This window comes from Pseudophryne corroboree, chromosome 11, assembly GCF_028390025.1.
Source record: "Pseudophryne corroboree isolate aPseCor3 chromosome 11, aPseCor3.hap2, whole genome shotgun sequence".
In the NCBI taxonomy this organism is placed as follows: Eukaryota; Metazoa; Chordata; class Amphibia; order Anura; family Myobatrachidae; genus Pseudophryne; species Pseudophryne corroboree.
In genome coordinates, this window is record NC_086454.1 from 301,443,726 (window position 1) to 301,464,984 (window position 21,259).

A 21,259-nucleotide genomic window follows, 5' to 3' on the forward strand; every position below is an offset into this window, starting at 1 on the left:
CTCTGCCCAGCGGAGAACCTTTGTGACTTCTGCCATTGCTGCTCTGCTTTTTGTTCCGCCCTGGCGGTTTATGTACGCTACTGCTGTCACACTGTCCGATTGGATCAGCACGGGCAGATTGTGAAGATGTTCCGCCGGCACAAGGCCGTTGTAAATGGCCCTTAACTCCAGAACGTTTATGTGAAGACAAGTTTCCTGGCTTGACCATCTTCCTTGGAAGTTTACCCCTTGTGTGACTGCACCCCAGCCTCGGAGACTTGCATCCGTGGTTATTAGGATCCAGTCCTGGATCCCGAACCTGCGCCCTTCCAGGAGGTGGGAGCTGTGCAGCCACCACAGGAGTGATATTCTGGTCTTTCAAGACAGGACTATCTTCCGGTGCATGTGCAGGTGGGATCCGGACCACTTGTCCAACAGGTCCCACTGAAATACTCTGGCATGGAATCTGCCAAACTGAATGGCCTCGTAGGTCACCACCATCTTCCCCAGCAACCGAGTGCACTGATGGATTGACACTCTTGGTGGTTTCAGAATTTGTTTGACCAGGCTCTGAAGTTCCTGAGCCTTTTCCACCGGAAGAAAAATTCTCTGTAGTTTTGTGTCCAGTATCATCCCTAAAAATGACAACCTCGTTGCCAGAATCAACTGTGATTTTGGCAAGTTCAGGAGCCAACCGTGTTGTTGAAGAACTGTCAGGGACAGGGCCACGTTTTTCACCAACTGATCCCTGGATCTCGCCTTTATCAGGAGATCGTCCAAGTACGGGATAATTGTGACTCCTTGCTTGCGAAGGAGAACCATCATTTCCGCCATTACTTTGGTGAAAATCCTCGGAGCCGTGGACAGACCAAACGGCAACGTCTGAAACTGGTAATGACAATCCTGAATTGCAAACCTCAGGTAAGCCTGATGTGGAGGATAAATGGGAACATGTAAGTAGGCATCTTTTATGTCCACCGACACCATAAAATCCCCTTCCTCCAGACTGGGGATCACTGCTCGGAGAGACTCCATTTTGAATTTGAATCTTTTCAGGTAGAAATTGAGGGATTTCAGGTTCAGGACTGGCCTGACCGAGCCATCCGGCTTCGGAACCACAAACAGACTTGAATAAAAGCCTTCTCCCTGTTGTGACTGGGGAACCCTGACGATAACCTGATTTTGACACAACTTTTGTATGGCGTTGCAAATTACCTCCCTGTCCGGAAGAGAAACTGGCAAGGCCGATTTGAAAAATCGGTGAGGAGGGACGTCTTGAAACTCCAGTTTGTACCCATGGGATATTATTTGTAAAACCCATGGGTCTAGGTCCAAACGAACCCAGAACTGACTGAAGAGTTTGAGACGTGCCCCCACCGGTGCGGACTCCCGCAGAGGAGACCCAGCGTCATGTGCTTGATTTGGCAGAAGTCGTGGAGGACTTCTGCTCCTGGGAACCCGCCACGGCTGGTGATCTTTTACCCTTTCCCCTTCCTCTAGCAGCAAGGAAGAAAGAACCTCGTCCTTTCTTGTATTTATTGGGCCGAAAGGACTGCATTTGATAGTGGTGTGTCTTCTTTTGCTGCGAAGGCACATAAGGCAAAAATAATGACTTACCCGCGGTAGCCGTAGATACCAAATTAGCGAGGCCGTCACCAAACAAGACACCACCTTTGTACGGTAGGGATTCCATATTTTTCTTAGAGTCAGTGTCAGCATTCCACTGATGAATCCACAAAGCTCGTCTAGCTGAGACTGCCATGGCATTGGCCTTTGATCCCAAAAGGCCAATATCCCTCGCAGCTTCTTTTAGGTAAACTGCCGCGTCCTTGATATAACCCAGCGTCAAGAGGATGTTATCCCTATCTAGGGTATCTATGTCAGATGACAAGTTATCTGCCCATTTGTCAATAGCACTACTCACCCACGCAGAGACAATGACCGGTCTGAGTAGTGTACCTGTGGTCGCATAAATGGATTTTAACGTAGCTTCCTGCCTACGATCTGCAGGGTCTTTAAGGGCTGCCGTGTCAGGTGACGGAAGAGCCACCTTTTTAGACAACCGCGATAGGGCCTTGTCCACAATGGGGGGTGACTCACACTTTTCCCTATCCCCAGTGGGAAACGGATAAACTACCGGAATCCTTTTGGGAATCTGAAATTTTCTGTCAGGACTTTCCCAGACTTTATCAAATAAAGTATTCAGTTCATGAGAGGGAGGAAACGTTATTTCAGGTTTCTGTTTCTTATACATACAGACCCTCTTATCCGGAACAGCAGGGTCCTAGTGATATGCAATACCTCTTTAATAGCCACAATCATGTACTGAATGCTCTTTGCCAATTTTGGATCTAATCTGGAATCACTATAGTCGACACTGGAATCAGTGTCCGTGTCGGTATCAGTGTCTGCCAACTGGGTAAACGTACGTTTCTGTGACCCCGAGGGGACCTGAACTTGCAATAACATATCTTCCACAGATTTTTTCCATGCATGGGTCTGAGACTCAGACTTGTCCAATCTTTTACGAATACGAGCTACATTAGCATTCAAAGCATTCAATACATTTACCCAATCAGGAGTCGGCGGTGCCGACATGGTCACCCCCACCGCCTTTTGCGTCTCTAATACATTCTCCTCCTGTGAAGAGCACTCAGCCTCAGACATGCCGACACACGTGTAATACACACCCACAGACACACTGGGCTTATAGGGGACAGACCCACAGAGAAGCCTGTCAGAGAGACACAGAGGGAGTTTGCCAGCTCACACCCCAGCGCCAAATCAATGGGTCAGAAGCGTTAACTAAAATGCCCCAGACCTGTAGCGCTTTATATATTATATAATATTGCACCAAATAACCTGCCCCCCCCTCCCCCCACACATATTTTGCACCCTGATACTTGTTCAGCAGTGTGAGGAAGACCAGCGTCTCTACAGCCAGCGGAGAGGAAATGGCGCCGAGTGAGCTGTGGGGCCGAAGCTCCTCCCCCTTAATGGCGCGCTTCCGTCCCGCTCTTTTTGATTATACTGGCAGGGGTGAAGATCAGTGTCTTACACTAATGTCCCCTCTTGCCAGACTTTCGCTGAGGTAACTTATGCTGTCCAGGGCGCCCCCCCCTTCCCCCCCCGCGCCCTGCACCCAGTCGTGCTGTGTGTGTGTGAGCGGGAGCTAGGAACGCAGCGTCCGCCCGTTGCATGGTACCTCAGGGAAATGACGTCACTGAAGACTTCTTTCTTCTTCTACTCACCTGTCTTCTGACTTCTGGCTCTGTGAGGGGGGTGACGGCCGGCTGTGGGAGTAAGCATCTGAGCGTACCCAGCGATCAAACCCTCAGGAGCTAATGGTGTCCTGTAGCCAGAAGCAGAGCCCTTGAACTCATTAGAAGTGGGTCATACTTCTCTCCCCTCAGTCCCATGAAGCAGGGAGGTTGTTGCTAGCAGCCTCCCTGAGCATAAAAAAAACTAACAAAAAAGTATTTTCAGAGAAACTCAGTAGAGCTCCCCTGTAGTGCGTCCAGTCTCAATGGGCACAATTCTAAAACTGGAGTCTGGAGGAGGGGCATATAGGGAGGAGCCAGTGCACACCCCTTTTCAAAGTCTTAAAGTGCCCATGTCTCCTGCGGATCACGTCTATACCCCATGGTTCTTTTGGTGTCCCCAGCATCCTCTAGGACGTATGAGAAATTATATACACACACACACACACACACACACACACACACATATATAGAGAGAGATGAGACAAACAGAGATACAGAGAGAGACAGACAAACAGACAGAGATAGATGAGTCAGACAGAGATACAGACAGAGAGGGAGAGATAGACAGACAGATATACAGTATAGGACAGAGATACAGAGAGGGGGAGAGAGAGAGAGAGAGAGAGAAAACAGAGATACAGAGAGATAAGACAGAGATACAGACAGATATATAAGACGGAGATAGATAGATAGATAGATAGATAGATAGATAGATAGATAGATAGATAGATAGATAGTAATGGTGCCCATACACTTATGAGATTATCGGTGCTAACCTTCGATTTTGACCTCATCTGTGAGAGAAATCGAAGGATTGTTTGCACATTTTAGGTACCTTGAGACACACCGCGCGGGCACGCCGCTCGAATATATCGCGTCTCAAGAGAGTATGTGCTGCACTTAATATCTCTCTAATTGCAGTGCGATCGCATGTGGTTTTAAAACCACATGAGATATATCGCACTGCAATGTGCGATGGGCACCCGCCGGGAGCGGCCAGAGGCCGCTCCCACTCGGCGGTGACGTGCCGATCACGTGATTACCATGTGATCTATTGCATGATCGCATGGTAATCACTTTGGCAGTTCAGGTGCGATTTCATCGCACCTGAACTGCCGGTGCAATGCCCCGCGATGTCGCGTCGCGGGGCATCGCACAAGTGTATGGGCAGCAATACACAGATATACTGTATAAGACAGAGATACAGAGATAGATTGATAGACAGAGGTATAGACAGACAGACAGACAGAGAGTAAATATATTCAATTTATTTAGCTATACTGGCAAAGACATTGAAGGTAAATGTGAATGAGGCAGATGAAGAAGGCAGGCTTTATACTGCATTTGTTTTATTACAGGTAGAGGAACGGGTCTGTAATATAAAATAGGGACTAGTGCAGTATAGCGCTTCCATTTTTGCCTTCCACTAAAACACCATACATACTGTATTTTACACTTATATAAAAAGAAAAAGTTGCATGTCCTGGAATAGCCTACAAATGTCCCTGGTATGAGAAGAGGATTTGGCGCAAAAGGCTACAGTTCTAGAAATGACTGGGCTAGAGCATTAGCCATTTATTCTGCCCTTTCAGTATCTCTGTTCTGGTGAAGTGAGAGGAGTAAATACAGGGAACTATGATTAATTGTGACTGCACCCTGTAAGAGTGGATGTAAGGTGGCTTCCTCCCTATGTTCTGCCTTGTGTTATCTGCTAATAAATCAGCTTGTCAGCATGTGAGGGCTCCCTGGCCTTCTCTCCTGACATCTTCAATCATGCATGTGACATGACCTGGATGTGCACTGTCAGGGGGCAGCCTGGGGTGGTACGGTCTCTTTTAGCTGTGGTCTGTAGGGGGCACTGCAGGCACCTAGAATGTCCCATCCTCTTCTCCACTTTGTAAAATATTCAAACTAAGTGATGCTGCTTCTGCAATTTTCCTCCAGAATACAAGAACTGTTATTAGTATAACTTGATATGAGTTTATATTTAGGCAATGTTATTATCTAGAACAGTGGTGGGGAACCTCAGGCCCGCGGGCCATATAAGGCTCACAAAGCCACTTGATCAGGCCCTCCCAGGCTCACCTAACCAAGGGAGATGCCGGGCGCCCGCTGAGATTTTGTTTCTAGCGGGCGCCTGGCTTCTTCCCCTCAGCAGCTCATTTCTGAGCTCTGGCTTCCAGCTCTGGCAGTGTGCGTGTGTGCCTGTGCGGTGCTATGGGAGAGATGTCATGACGTCTCTCCCATAGTTCTGAGGAGCGGGCAGCCAGGCAGAGGGCAAGGGTCCGGAAGCAGGAGTGGGGCTGGTGAGTATTGTGTTTTTTCTTTCTTTTAATATGTGTGTGTGTGTGTGTGTGTGTGTGTGTGTGTGTGTTACGATGTGTGTGTGTGTGTGTGTGTGTGTGTGTGTGTGTGTGTGTGTGTGTGTGTGTGTGTGTGTGTGTGTGTGTGTGTGTGTGTGTGTAAGCGGTGCTACTAGGGGTCATATCTAATGGGGGCAGGCTCATTTTTAAGTTGATAATTTATGTATGGCCCCCGTAGGTTTTTATAAATATCCAAATGGCCTTTGGTAGAAAAAAGGTTCCCCACCCCTGATCTAGAACAAGGACAAGCAAATGGGATGAGGCAGGTTAGGGTTAAAATATTGCTCTCGTTAAGCTCTCACGGGTGGTCAGTCCAAGAGAGGGACCCCTAAAGTAATACACTGAGAAAGGTAGGGCATTTTAAAAACTTTAACACTTAGATCCTAAAAGTCCCTATTTTCCAGGGAAAGTCGCAGTTATTCTTCAGGGTATGTTCCTGGAATGTTTAGTCGTTGAGAATATCCCTATTGCTCAGCATGGATTGTACAGTACAATTCCTGTTATCCAGTATCCTCAAGTTTATTGTTAATATCTGGGATTTCTACATTAGTATTTATTGTAGTGGAACATTTAAAATGCACAAAACCACATTATAACCATGATGGCCCTACACAGACAGCACTGTGCAAGCTGTGATTATATCTGTGTACCCACTTAGCTGCAAAGTGTCCCTGGCAAACACTTTAAACTGTTGGCATTTTGCCTTAAGACTACACCCCAATGGAGTTTGTGAGGAATGTTAGCAGAGTATAGGAGCGTGAAGACGTGTGGAATATCATATTTGCATCACTTATCAAGCTCCAACGAAACCAACATGTGACTGAAGAAAGTCTGCATGACATTGCGTGATTCTAACATTCATGCCTGTTGCAGTTCAACAAGGGTATATTTACCATGAAAGGTCTTACAGATATCACAGCAACTGCAATATTCCAAGGGTGGTACGGCAATGTTGACATCACCCAGTTTAGAGATACAGGGGGAAATGTAATAGGGTGTGAGAATCAGAAAGTGAAAGATTTTGGTAAAATTCTCCTGTTTTTTTTAAAAGTGGAAATCATTTACATTGCAAAACCAGGTAGATTTTGCCATGTATATGACTGCCATTTAAAAAAAAAAAAAACAGGAGAATTTTACCAAAATCTCTCGCTTTCTGATTCTCACATCCTATTACATTTCCCCCATAGTATAAACAGCCTGCAAACAATTACGCCATCACAAAAGGTTGAAGACTAAACACAGATTTATTTTATATATATATATATTTACATATACATAAATACACACGCATTGTTCAGGTGGCACTCACGTGAAACAAATTTCAGAGCCCCAGTATCCTCTGTAGAAATCCTAATCCGGGGACTTCAATAAACATTCCGGTAGCCAGCGGCACATGGGTAATAAAAGATGCATAAGTGCAGAATAATGCCTACGTCAATGTTTTATTAAATTGTCATCAGGGTACACATAACACCAACCTTATATCCCCATACTTACCCCACTTATCCCATGTGCAGTCAGATGCCCACAGATGACGTCAGAGACTGGAGACACCGGCACCACTTAAGACGAACATATTTAAAAAATATGCTTGTCTACTGTTATGTATACCCTGATGACCATGTTGGCATTATTCTGCACTTATGCATCTTTCATTATCCGTGTGCCACTGACTACCGGTATATATATATATATGATATTCTGTTGTGGTTTACAAATAGGAACAAAATAAGAATTTACTTACCAATAATTCTATTTCTCGTAGTCCGTAGTGGATGCTGGGGACTCCGTAAGGACCATGGGGAATAGCGGCTCCGCAGGAGACTGGGCACATCTTAAAGAAAGCTTTAGGACTATCTGGTGTGCACTGGCTCCTCCCCCTATGACCCTCCTCCAAGCCTCAGTTAGGATACTGTGCCCGGACGAGCGTACACAATAAGGAAGGATCTTGAATCCCGGGTAAGACTCATACCAGCCACACCAATCACACCGTACAACTTGTGATCTGAACCCAGTTAACAGCATGATAACAGAGGAGCCTCTAGAAAACATGGCTCACTACAGCAAAAACCCGATTTTTTGGTAACAATAACTATGTACCAGTATTGCAGACAATCCGCACTTGGGATGGGCGCCCAGCATCCACTACGGACTACGAGAAATAGAATTATCGGTAAGTAAATTCTTATTTTCTCTAACGTCCTAAGTGGATGCTGGGGACTCCGTAAGGACCATGGGGATTATACCAAAGCTCCCAAACGGGCGGGAGAGTGCGGATGACTCTGCAGCACCAAATGAGAGAACTCCAGGTCCTCCTCAGCCAGGGTATCAATTTTGTAGAATTTTACAAACGTATTTGCTCCTGACCAAGTAGCTGCTCGGCAAAGTTGTAAAGCCGAGACCCCTCGGGCTACAGCCCAAGATGAGCCCACCTTCCTTGTGGAGTGGGCATTTACAGATTTTTGGCTGTGGCAGGCCTGCCACAGAATGTGCAAGCTGAATTGTACTACAAATCCAACGAGCAATAGTCTGCTTAGAAGCAGGAGCACCCAGCTTGTTGGGTGCATACAGGATAAACAGCGAGTCAGTTTTCCTGACTCCAGCCGTCCTGGAAACATATATTTTCAGGGCCCTGACAACGTCTAGCAACTTGGAGTCCTCCAAGTCCCTAGTAGCCGCAGGCACCACAATAGGTTGGTTCAGGTGAAACGCTGAAACCACCTTAGGGAGAAACTGAGGACGAGTCCTCAATTCCGCCCTGTCCGAATGGAAAATCAGATAAGGGCTTTTACAGGATAAAGCCGCCAATTCTGACACGCGCCTGGCCCAGGCCAGGGCCAACAGCATGACCACTTTCCATGTGAGATATTTTAACTCCACAGATTTAAGTGGTTCAAACCAATGTGACTTTTGGAACCCAAAAACTACATTGAGATATCAAAGTGCCACTGGAGGCACAAAAGGAGGCTGCATATGCAGTACCCCTTTTACAAACGTCTGAACTTCAGGGACTGAAGCTAGTTCTTTTTGGAAGAAAATTGACAGGGCCGAAATTTGAACCTTAATGGACCCCAATTTCAGGCCCATAGACACTCCTGTTTGCAGGAAATGTAGGAATTGACCCAGTTGAATTTCCTCCGTCTGGCCTTACTGGCCTCGCACCACGCAACATATTTTCGCCAAATGCGGTGATAATGTTTTGCGGGTACATCCTTCCTGGCTTTGATCAGGATAGGGATGACTTCATCCGGAATGCCTTTTTTCCTTCAGGATCCGGCGTTCAACCGCCATGCCGTCAAACGCAGCCGCGGTAAGTCTTGGAACAGACAGGGTCCTTGCTGGAGCAGGTCCCTTCTTAGAGGTAGAGGCCACGGATCCTCCGTGAGCATCTCTTGAAGTTCCGGTTACCAAGTCCTTCTTGGCCAATCCGGAGCCACGAATATAGTGCTTACTCCTCTCCATCTTATCAATCTCAGTACCTTGGGTATGAGAGGCAGAGGAGGGAACACATACACTGACTGGTACACCCACGGTGTTACCAGAGCGTCTACAGCTATTGCCTGATGGTCCCTTGACCTGGCGCAATACCTGTTGAGTTTTTCCCAACGGTTTATAATCATGTGGAAGACTTCTGGGTGAAGTCCCCACTCTCCCGGGTGGAGGTCGTGCTGAGGAAGTCTGCTTCCCAGTTGTCCACTCCCGGAATGAATACTGCTGACAGTGCTATCACATGATTTTCCGCCCAGCGAAGAATCCTTGCAGCTTCTGCCATTGCCCTCCTGCTTCTTGTGCCACCCTGTCTGTTTACGTGGGTGACTGCCGTGATGTTGTCCGACTGGATCAACACCGGCTGACCTTGAAGCAGAGGTCTTGCTAAGCTTAGAGCATTGTAAATGGCCCTTAGCTTCAGGATATTTATGTGAAGTGATGTCTCCAGGCTTGACCATAAGCCCTGGATATTCCTTCCCTGTGTGACTGCTCCCCAGCCTCGCAGGCTGGCATCCGTGGTCACCAGGACCCAGTCCTGAATGCCGAATCTGCGGCCCTCTAGAAGATGAGCACTCTGCAACCACCACAGGAGGGACACCCTTGTCCTTGGTGACAGGGTTATCCGCTGATGCATCTGAAGATGCGACCCGGACCATTTGTCCAGCAGGTCCCACTGGAAAGTTCTTGCGTGGAATCTGCCGAATGGGATTGCTTCGTAGGAAGCCACCATTTTACCCAGAACCCTTGTGCATTGATGCACTGAGACTTGGCTCGGTTTTAGGAGGTTCCTGACTAGCTCGGATAACTCCCTGGCTTTCTCCTCCGGGAGAAACACCTTTTTCTGAACTGTGTCCAGGATCATCCCTAGGAACAGAAGACAAGTCGTCGGAACCAGCTGCGATTTTGGAATATTGAGAATCCAATCGTGCTGCCGCAACACTACCTGAGATAGTGCTACACCGACCTCCAACTGTTCCCTGGATCTTACCCTTATCAGGGAATCGTCCAAGTAAGGGATAACTAAAATTCCCTTCCTTCGAAGGAATATCATCATTTCAGCCATTACCTTGGTAAAGACCCGGGGTGCCGTGGACCATCCATACGGCAGCGTCTGAACTGATAGTGACAGTTCTGTACCATAAACCTGAGGTACCCTTGATGAGAAGGGTAAATTTTGACATGAAGGTAAGCATCCTTGATGTCCCGAGACATCATGTAGTCCCCTTCTTCCAGGTTCGCAATCACTGCTCTGAGTGACTCAATCTTGAATTTGAACCTCTGTATGTAAGTGTTCAAAGATTTTAGATTTAGAATCGGTCTCACCGAGCCGTCCGGCTTCGGTACCACAACAGTGTGGAATAATACCCCGTTCCCTGTTGCAGGAGGGGTACCTTGATTATCACCTGCTGGGAATACAGCTTGTGAATGGCTTCCAAAACTGTCTCCCTGTCAGAAGGAGACATCGGTAAAGCCGACTTTAGGAAACGGCGAGGGGGAGACGTCTCTAATTCTAATTTGTACCCCTGAGATATCACCTGAAGGATCCAGGGGTCTACTTGCGAGTGAGCCCACTGCGCGCTGAAATTCATTGAGACGGGCCCCCCACCGTGCCTGATTCTGCTTGTAAAGCCCCAGCGTCATACTGAGGGCTTGGCAGAGGCGGGAGAGGGTTTCTGTTCCTGGGAATTGGCTGATTTCTGCAGCCTTTTTCCTCTCCCTCTGTCACGGGGCAGAAATGAGGAACCATTTGCCCGCTTGTCCACGAAAAGACTGCGCCTGATAATACGGCGTCTTCTCATGTTGAGAGGCGACCTGGGGTACAAACGTGGATTTCCCAGCTGTTGCCGTGGCCACCAGGTCTGAAAGACCGACCCCAAATAACTCCTCCCTTTAATAAGGCAATACTTCCAAATGCCGTTTGGAATACGCATCACCTGACCACTGACGTGTCCATAACCTTCTACTGGTAGAAATGGACAACGCACTTAGACTTGATGCCAGTCGGCAAATATTCCGCTGTGCATCACGCATATATAGAAATGCATCTTTTAAATGCTCTATAGGCAAAAATATACTGTCCCTATCTAGGGTATCAATATTTTTAGTCAGGGAATCCGACCACGCCAACCCAGCACTGCACATCCAGGCTGAGGCGATTGCTGGTCGCAGTATAACACCAGTATGTGTGTAAATACATTTTAGGATACCCTCCTGCTTTCTATCAGCAGGATCCTTAAGGGCGGCCATCTCAGGAGAGGGTAGAGCCCTTACAAGCGTGTGAGCGCTTTATCCACCCTAGGGGGTGTTTCCCAACGCACCCTAACCTCTGGCGGGAAAGGATATAATGCCAATAACATTTTAGAAATTATCAGTTGTTATCGGGGGAAAACCACGCATCATCACACACCTCATTTAATTTCTCAGATTCAGGAAAACTACAGGTAGTTTTTCCTCACCGAACATAATACCCCTTTTTGGTGGTACTCGTATTATCAGAAATGTGTAAAACATTTTTCATTGCCTCAATCATGTAACGTGTGGCCCTACTGGAAGTCACATTTGTCTCTTCACCGTCGACACTGGAGTCAGTATCCGTGTCGGCGTCTATATCTGCCATCTGAGGTAACGGGCGCTTTAGAGCCCCTGACGGCCTATGAGACGTCTGGACAGGCCCAAGCTGAGTAGCCGGCTGTCTCATGTCAACCACTGTCTTTTATACAGAGCTGACACTGTCACGTAATTCCTTCCAACAGTTCATCCACTCAGGTGTCGACCCCCTAGGGGGTGACATCACTATTACAGGCAATCTGCTCCGTCTCCACATCATTTTTCTCCTCATACATGTCGACACAAACGTACCGACATACAGCACACACACAGGGAATGCTCTGATAGAGGACAGGACCCCACTAGCCCTTTGGGGAGACAGAGGGAGAGTTTGCCAGCACATACCAGAGCGCTATATATATATACAGGGATAACCTTATATAAGTGTTTTTCCCCTTATAGCTGCTGTATCTTTAATACTGCGCGTAATTAGTGCCCCCCCTCTCTTTTTTAACCCTTTCTGTAGTGTAGTGACTGCAGGGGAAAGACAGGGAGCTTCCCTCCAACGGAGCTGTGAGGGAAAATGGCGCCAGTGTGCTGAGGAGATAGGCTCCGCCCCCTTATCGGCGGCCTTATCTCCCGTTTTTCTATGTATTCTGGCAGGGGTTAAATGCATCCATATAGCCCAGGAGCTATATGTGATGCATTTTTTGCCATCCAAGGTGTTTGTTATTGCGTCTCAGGGCGCCCCCCCCCAGCGCCCTGCACCCTCAGTGACCGGAGTGTGAAGTGTGCTGAGAGCAATGGCGCACAGCTGCAGTGCTGTGCGCTACCTTGTTGAAGACAGGACGTCTTCTGCCGCCGATTTTCCGGACCTCTTCTGCCTTCTGGCTCTGTAAGGGGGCCGGCGGCGCGGCTCTGGGACCCATCCAGGCTGGGCCTGTGATCGTCCCTCTGGAGCTAATGTCCAGTAGCCTAAGAAGCCCAATCCACTCTGCACGCAGGTGAGTTCGCTTCTTCTCCCCTTAGTCCCTCGATGCAGTTAGCCTGTTGCCAGCAGGTCTCACTGAAAATAAAAAACCTAAACTAAAACTTTCACTAAGAAGCTCAGGAGAGCCCCTAGTGTGCACCCTTCTCGTTCGGGCACAAAGATCTAACTGAGGCTTGGAGGAGGGTCATAGGGGGAGGAGCCAGTGCACACCAGATAGTCCTAAAGCTTTCTTTAAGATGTGCCCAGTCTCCTGCGGAGCCGCTATTCCCCATGGTCCTTACGGAGTCCCCAGCATCCACTTAGGACGTTAGAGAAAACAATAATAAGAGAAGACTGGGTACTAACAGACAGACAAGGAGGTAAGAGGGCCCTGCTCGCCTGCTTACACTCTATAGAAAGATAGGCATTTCATACATGATAAGAATTGCTATACAGTATATTACATTTATTTGGTTACATGAATGTTTCAATCTTCTGGTAAATGGTTGTAAGTAATGTTATCATTACATAATCATGCTTCATATAGAGGGGCAAGTGGACGAGAGAGCGAGTGCAGTACTCAGTGAGCAATGCCAGCAGGAATAGGGATAGGGAATCACCTCGCAGCTGTTCTATCACCTAACGTTACTGGCATAAGGACTGGCTTGTATACTTATGCAGTGTTTACATAAGGGAGACAGTAATCAAAAGCTACAGGTAGGTGACACAATCATCCGTGCTGGGATAATAACACCACACATATTTGTGTGTGCCAACACATGGCACAGCTGCTACTGGAAAAGGCAGATGTGCCCGACGTGTTCTGTGTGCCAAGTAGATCCTCGTCTAAAAAAGCAGTGCACTGTGCCAAGTGCTTGCTCATCTGCTGCTGACACACCTCCCCAACAAACAGCCTGCGTACTATACAGACATTCTACAGACATTCTATACAGACATTCTACAGGTTTCCACACTGTCACACACACAGTGGGGGCTAGTAAAACTGTGGTGCCCCTACAGGCAGTAGTCGGAGTTGGGAAATGTGTAGCACTTTGCGGTCACCGCAATACACAGATGAAATCGGCATACAGTCCAAACCTGGCGTCTTCTAACAATGGTGACATTTTACTTATAAGTTAGCTCATTACACTGTGTGTAAACCTGGAAAGAACACTTTTTAACATTGTCTGTAGATAAACAGCCTGTAAATATACAACTGCAAGTTGCGCTGCTATGTCAACAACAATCCTCAAGAGATCATGTTTTCAGGATTTTTCTCTGTGGAAACAAGTGAGATAATTACAGACCAAATAGAATAGATTGACCTATCTAGAAAAGGAAATCCTGAAAACATGACCTGTTGGTGGTATTAGAGGATTGGAGTTGAGAGCCACTGCTGTACATCAAATAACAGTGGTCATTTCGCTCGCTCGCTAGCTGTTTTTAGCAGCCGTGCAAACGATAAGCCGCCGTCCTCTGGGAGTGTATCTTAGCTTAGCAGAAGTGCGAACGAAAGGATCGCAGCGCTGCTACAAAAAAAAATTGTGCAGTTTCAGAGTAGCTCCAGACCTACTCAGCGCTTGCGATCACTTCAGACTGTTCAGTTCTGGATTTGACGTCACAGACACACCCTGCGTTCTGCCAGCCACGCCTGCGTTTTTCCTGGCACGCCTGTGTTTTTTCGAACACTCCCTGAAAACGGTCAGATAACACCCAGAAACGCCCTCTTCCTGTCAATCACTCTGCGGCCAGCAGTGCGACAGAAAAGCTTCGCTAGACCTTGTGTAAAACTGCATCGGCCGGTGTGAAAGTACGTCGCATGTGCGCATTGCGCTGCATACGCAGAAGTGCTGTTTTTTTGCTTCATCGCTGCACAACGAACATTTTCTGCTAGCGATCAACTCGGAATGACCACCAACATTCAAAGGGGAAGCGGTTAATATACTGCTAGTCTGGATCCCGGCGGTCACAATGCCCACGCTTTGTGTGTAGGGCGCTTTAGACTTCCCTCCTAATCTATGATTGCCGACACCTGTTATGAACAGGTGAATGGATAAGAAAGGTGTTTCAGCTACAAGAATCAGGGTTAGCTACAAGAATCAGGGCTAGGAAGCATAATATGCACTTGGGTCAAAAACTGGTTAGATAATAGGGAGCAGCGCGTTGTGGTTAATGGATCTTTTTCAACTTGGACTGAAGTGCTAAGTGGTGTGCTGCAAGGCTCAGTATTAGGACGGCTATTGTTCAATATTTTCATTAACGACCTAACAGAAGGTCTAGAGAGCATGGTGTCAATTTTTGCAGATGATACCAAATTGTGTAAAGTTATAAATGCGGAGGGGGATGCTGAGTCGCTTCAGAACGACTTAGTTAAATTAGAAGCTTGGGCAGCGAAATGGAGAATGCGCTTCAATACAGACAAGTGTAAGGTAATGCACTGTGGTAACAAGAACAAAAATAACACATACCTACTAAATGGGGTAAAATTAGGGGATTCTGTACCGGAAAAGGACTTAGGTGTCCTCATAGATAGCAAACTAAGCAGTAGTACCCAAAGTAGGACTGCAGCAAAGAAGGCTAATAAGATAATAGCATGCATAAAACGGGGAATTGATGCTAGGGACGAGAGTATTATACTCCAGTTATATAAATCACTTGTGAGGCCACACCTTGAATACTGTGTACAATTCTGGGCACCTTACTACAAAAAGGATATCCTGGAGCTAGAAAAGGTTCAAAGGCGGGCGACCAAACTAATTAAGGGTATGGAGACGCTGGAATACAAGGAAAGGCTTGCAAGACTAGGCATGTTTACACTGGAAAAGAGGAGATTAAGAGGGGACATGATCAACATCTACAAATATATAAGGGGACAATACACAGAGCTTGCGCAGGACCTGTTTTTGGTTAGATCAACACAGAGAACTCGTGGACACTCGCTCAGGTTAGAGGAGAGGAGATTCCGCACAATACGGCGTAAAGGCTTTTTTACGGCAAGGACGATACGTGTTTGGAATTCCCTGCCTGAGGGAGTTGTAATGGCCGACTCAGTGAACACCTTTAAGAATGGGTTAGATCAATTCCTAAAGGATAAGGATATCCAGGGTTACGGGGCATAGTCACGCACTATGGTTAATATAAAAAAGAGGGGTAAAACGTAACGACAGTCATCAACTTCAGTTAAAATTTTATACAAAATAATCGTGCATAGGAGACCACAAATTGGTTGAACTCGATGGACAATTGTCTTTTTTCAACCTTAGATACTATGTTACTATGATGGCAATCCTAAATTAAGAGGGAAGCACCGGGAGCAGAGCATTGTGTCCCTCCTGGAGAGGGTCATGGTGGGAGGTATGCAAACATGCCTGCCTCCCCATGTACAGTAGGTAAAAGTAGCAGATGCAATACAACTGGTGCTGCGGCTTCACTATGAATACAAAAGAGGATATAAATGACAGTGCACAATGCATATGCATTACAATAAAAAGCCAGTGAACATATAAGTACCCAAGTTGAAGTATGTGAAATACTAATCGAACAAGATGCGAATATAAGTTTATCAGTAGTAATATAACATATGGGCAGTCTTTCCCTCCCCAAACAGAGCAGTAAACGTACTTATTTTTAAAAATGAGTGTTCAGTACGAGGTAATCTTGCTTCTAAATCACAGCTGTAGCACTTTGACTAAATTTGCATTAAAGGGTGTGACTTAGATGCCTTAGACCAATCAGATGCAGCCTGTGGCCATCAACATCAGTTCACACCTGGCACCGTAGTAGAAGCACTTGCATATCATGTCCCTGCAGATAGCTTCATTTGCTAATTTTTAGTATGCCCACAACACACCCTTACTGTACTTTGGCCGCTTCTATATAACGCCTCTAACCCTGGTCTCTGCCCCTTTGTCGTAGGCAGTCTATAGTGCAGCTGGTGAGGAAAAGCATGCATCATGAAAAGACACGCATTCATACTTAAAGTATAGCAAGCTGGGGCCCAAAAAAAGCTGCAATACTTTTTCGTCTAACTGAGTGGCCAGAACTATTTCTGTCTGTGAAAAAATGCTTTTGGTTCACTTTACGCACATAAAAGCACGGCTAGTTACGGCAAACTAAAAAGTAAGCAGAAATCTATTGATGTATACTAATACTCACATAAGTACCTGTTCTAAACATCTTGCCACAAATATTTTGTTTGTTTATAAGAGCTGTGGAGATACAGAAAAAAAATAATAATTAAAAAAAAAAAAAAATATATATATATATATATATATATATATATATATGTACATTTAGAAAAATATCCATATGATGGATGGTTGAGCTTTGAAAACCAACAAAATTGCAAACTAATACAGGTTGAGTATCTCATATCCAAATATTCCGAAATACGGAATATTCCGAAATACAGACTTTTTTGAGTGAGAGTGAGATAGTGAAACCTTTGTTTTCTGATGGCTCAATGTACACAAACTTTGTTTAATACACAAAGTTATTAAAAATATTGCATTAAATGACCTTCAGGCTTTGTGTGTAAGGTGTATATGAAACGTAAATGAATTGTGTGAATGTACACACACTTTGTTTAATGCACAAAGTTATAAAAAATATTGGCTAAAATGACCTTCAGACTGTGTATATAAGGTGTATATGAAACATAAATGCATTCTGTGCTTAGATTTGGCTCCCATCATCATGATATCTCATTGTGGTATGCAATTATTCCAAAATCCGATATCCAAAATACCTCGGGTCCCAAGCATTTTGGATAAGGGATACTCAACCTGTATGACAAAATCAATTCCTATTAAAATAAATTAGGGTCCTGTACAATCGGCAGGTGGGTTCTGCACCGCCGCCAAAAAACGGAACATTGTCATTTTTACAGATAGGATGCTTACAATTCGTATTTAAGGTAAGTGGCTTGCGTCTCTTTTTCTTACCTCTCTTAACGACACTAGATACTATTGCAATTCTGTACAGTGCTCAGCTGTAATGGGGCTCTTCTTTGATGTTCCTTCGTTGGGCCCAAAAAAAAAAAAAAAACACTGAATGAACGGAACATCTCCCGAAAATTATAAACCTAGTGTATGTTGATAAGCACCATATTAGCGGAATGATGAAATGTGGAGCCCTCATCTAACACTAAATCAAATTCCTATATGTAATACAAACTGAGTCTACCATAACCAAAATTTTTATATCGGAAATCCAAAATTGTTTGAGCGCTAATGAGATAGTGACAGCTTTGCTTTCTGATGGTTCAATGTACACAAACTTAGTGTAATGCACAAAATGATTACAAATATTGTATAAAATAATCTTCAGGCTGTGTGTATAAGGTGTAAATGAAACATAAATGCTGTGTTTAGACTTGGGTTCCATCTCCGAGATAATAGGATTTTAATAAACTACCAGTAAATGCTTTTTTCGTAGTACATAGGGGATACTGGGAATCCATTTAGTACCATGGGGTATAAACGGGTCCACTAGCAGCCATTGGTACTGTGCGCTGGCTCCTCCCTCTATGCCCCTCCTACCAGACTCAGTCTACGAACTGTGCCCAAGGAGATGGACATACTTTGAAAGAAGGATAGATAAGGAAAGTGGTGAGATTACGAACCAGCACACACAGAACAAGAGGAAAGCCATGCTAACCAATCTTGGAACAGGAACAGCAACAGCTGAACAAACCAGAATAATTAACCAAGTAACAGTGCAGGAAGAATGAAGCACCGGGCGGATGCCCAGTATCCCCTACGGACTACGAGAAATGGATTTACCGGTAGGTAATTAAAAATAGGATTTTAATACCTACCGGTAAATCCTTTTCTCTTAGTCCGTAGAGGATGCTGGGGTCACATTAGAACCATGGGGTATAGACGGGATCCGCAGGAGACATGGGCACTTTAAGACTCTGAAAGGGTGTGAACTGGCTCCTCCCTCTATGCCCCTTCTCCAGACTCCAGTTATAGGAACTGTGCCCAGGGAGACTGACATTTCGAGGAAAGGATTTATTGTTAAACTAAGGTGAGATTCATACCAGCTCACACCTCAAGCATGTCGCACAAAGTGGCATTCAACAGAACACAAGCCAACGGCATGAACAATTGCAGCAACATGCTGACAAACGTAACACAACATGTGCGTAACCACAACTAATAACTGCAGATACAGTACGCACCGGGACGGGCGCCCAGCATCCTCTACGGACTAAGAGAAAAGGATTTACCGGTAGGTATTAAAATCCTATTTTCTCAAACGTCCTAGAGGATGCTGGGGTCACATTAGAACCATGGGGTTATACCAAAGCTCCAGAACGAGCGGGAGAGTGCGGATGACTCTGCAGCACCAATTGACCAAACTTGAGGTCATCGGCCAAGGTATCAAACTGGTAAAACTTAGCAAAACTGTTTGATCCCGACCAAGTAGCTGCTTGGCAAAGCTGTAACGCCGAGACCCCCCGGGCAGCCGCCCAGGAAGAGCCCACCTTTCTAGTAGAATGGGCCTTCACCGATTTCGGTAATGGCAATCCTGCCGTGGAATGAGCACGCTGAATCGTACCACAGATCCAGCGCGCAATGGTCTGCTTGGAAGCAGAACACCCAATCTTTTTGGGAGCATACAGGACAAACAGAGCCTCTGTTTTCCTAATCTGAGCCGTTCTGGCGACATAAATCTTCAAAGCTCTGACCACATCCAGAGACTTTGACTCAGCGAAAGCGTCAGTAGCCACAGGCACCACAATAGGTTGGTTCATGTGGAAAGAGGAAACCACCTTCGGTAGAAATTGCTGACGTGTCCTCAATTCAGCTCTATCTTCATGGAAAATCAAATAAGGGATCGTGTGAAACAAGGCCGCTAACTCAGACACCCGCCTTGCAGATGCCAAGGCCAATAGGATGACCACTTTCCAAGTGAGGAACGTCAACTCCACCTTCTGTAAAGGTTCAAACCAATGTGATTGAAGGAACTGCAACACCACATTAAGATCCCATGGTGCCACTAGAGGCACAAATGGAGGTTGGATGTGCAACACGCCTTTCACGAAAATCTGAACTTCTGGAAGGGAGGCCAATTGTTTCTGAAAGAAAACCTATAAGGCTGAAATCTGTACCTTAATTGAGCCCAATTTTAGGCCCGCATCCACACCTGCTTGTAGAAAATGGAGAAAACGTCCTAGCTGAAACTCTTCCGTAGGAGCCGTCTTGGAATCACACCAAGAACATATTTTCTCCAAATACGGTGGTAATGTTTAGACGTTACCCCTTTTCTGGCCTGAATAAGTGTGGGAATGACTTCACTGGGAATACCCTTACGGGCTAGGATTTTGCGCTCAACCACCATGCCGTCAAACGTAGCCGCCGTAAATCCTGATACACGCACGGCCCCTGTTGTAACAGGTCCTCGCGCAGAGGAAGAGGCCAGGGATCTCCTATGACTAATTCCTGTAGATCTGGATACCAAGCCCTCTTTGGCCAGTCTGGGACAATGAGGATCACCCGAATCTTTGTTCTTCTTATGATCTTTAGAACTTTTGGAATGAGAGGAAGTGGAGGGAATATATACACCGACTGAAACACCCACGGTGTCTCCAGTGCATCCACTGCTATTGTTTGAGGGTCTCTCGACCTGGAACAATATCTCTGAAGCTTCTTGTTGATACGAGATGCCATCATGTCTACTTGAGGAACTCCCCAACGACTTGTCACCTCTGCGAAGACTTCTTGGTGGAGGCCCCACTCTCCTAGATGGAGATCGTGTCTGCTGAGGAAGTCTGCTTCCCAGTTGTCCACTCCTGGAATGAAGATCGCTGACAGAGTGCTTGTATGCTTTTCCGCCAGTGGAAAATCCTTGTGGCTTCTGCCATCGCCGCTCTGCTTTTCGTTCCGCCCTGACGGTTTATGTACGCTATTGCTGTTACACTGTCTGACTGGATCAGTACGGATAGATTTCGAAGAAGATGTTCCGCTTGCAGAAGGCCGTTGTAAATGGTCCTTAACTCCAGAACGTTTATGTGGAGACAAGTTTCCTGACTTGACCATCTTCCTTGGAAGTTTTCTCCCAGCGTGACTGCCCCCCAGCCTCGGAGGCTTGCATCCGTGGTTACTAGGATCCAGTCCTGGATCCCGAACCTGCGCCCCTCTAGGAGGTGAGAGCTGTGCAGCCACCACAGGAGTGAGATCCTGGTCTTGGAAGACAGGATCATCCTCCGGTGCATGTGTAGGTGGGACCCGGACCACTTGTCCAACAGGTCCCACTGGAACACTCTGGCATGGAACCTGCCAAACTGAATGGCCTCGTAGGCCGCAACCATCTTCCCCAGCAACCAAATGCATTGATGGATTGACACTCTTGCTGGTTTCAGAACTTGTTTGACCAGACTCTGGATCTTCAGAGCCTTTTCCACTGGAAGAAAAACTCTCTGAAGTTCTGTGTCCAGTATCATTCCCAAAAACGACAATCGCGTTGTTGGAAGCAACTGCAACTTTGGCAAGTTTAGGAGCCAACCATGTTGTTGAAGAACTGTCAGGGAGAGTGCAATGTTTCGCACCAACTCGTCCCTGGATCTCGCCTTTATCAGGAGATCGTCCAAGTATGGGATAATAGTGACTCCTTGTTTGCGAAGGAGAACCATCACTTCAGCC

General features: G+C 46.3%; 1 long non-coding RNA gene across 1 annotated transcript in view; it reads right to left on the minus strand.

Annotated features, from left to right (window-relative positions):
- The window catches only part of LOC134970203 (uncharacterized), a 57,611-nt gene extending 39,983 nt beyond the window's left edge, over positions 1–17,628 (minus strand). Inside the window, exons 1-2 of the long non-coding RNA XR_010189718.1 lie at positions 17,555–17,628; positions 16,767–16,819 (exon numbers count right to left, since the gene is read on the minus strand). This is a non-coding gene — a long non-coding RNA (uncharacterized LOC134970203). The remainder of the gene's footprint in view (positions 1–16,766; positions 16,820–17,554) is intronic.
- Between the last annotated feature and the right edge of the window lie 3,631 nt (positions 17,629–21,259).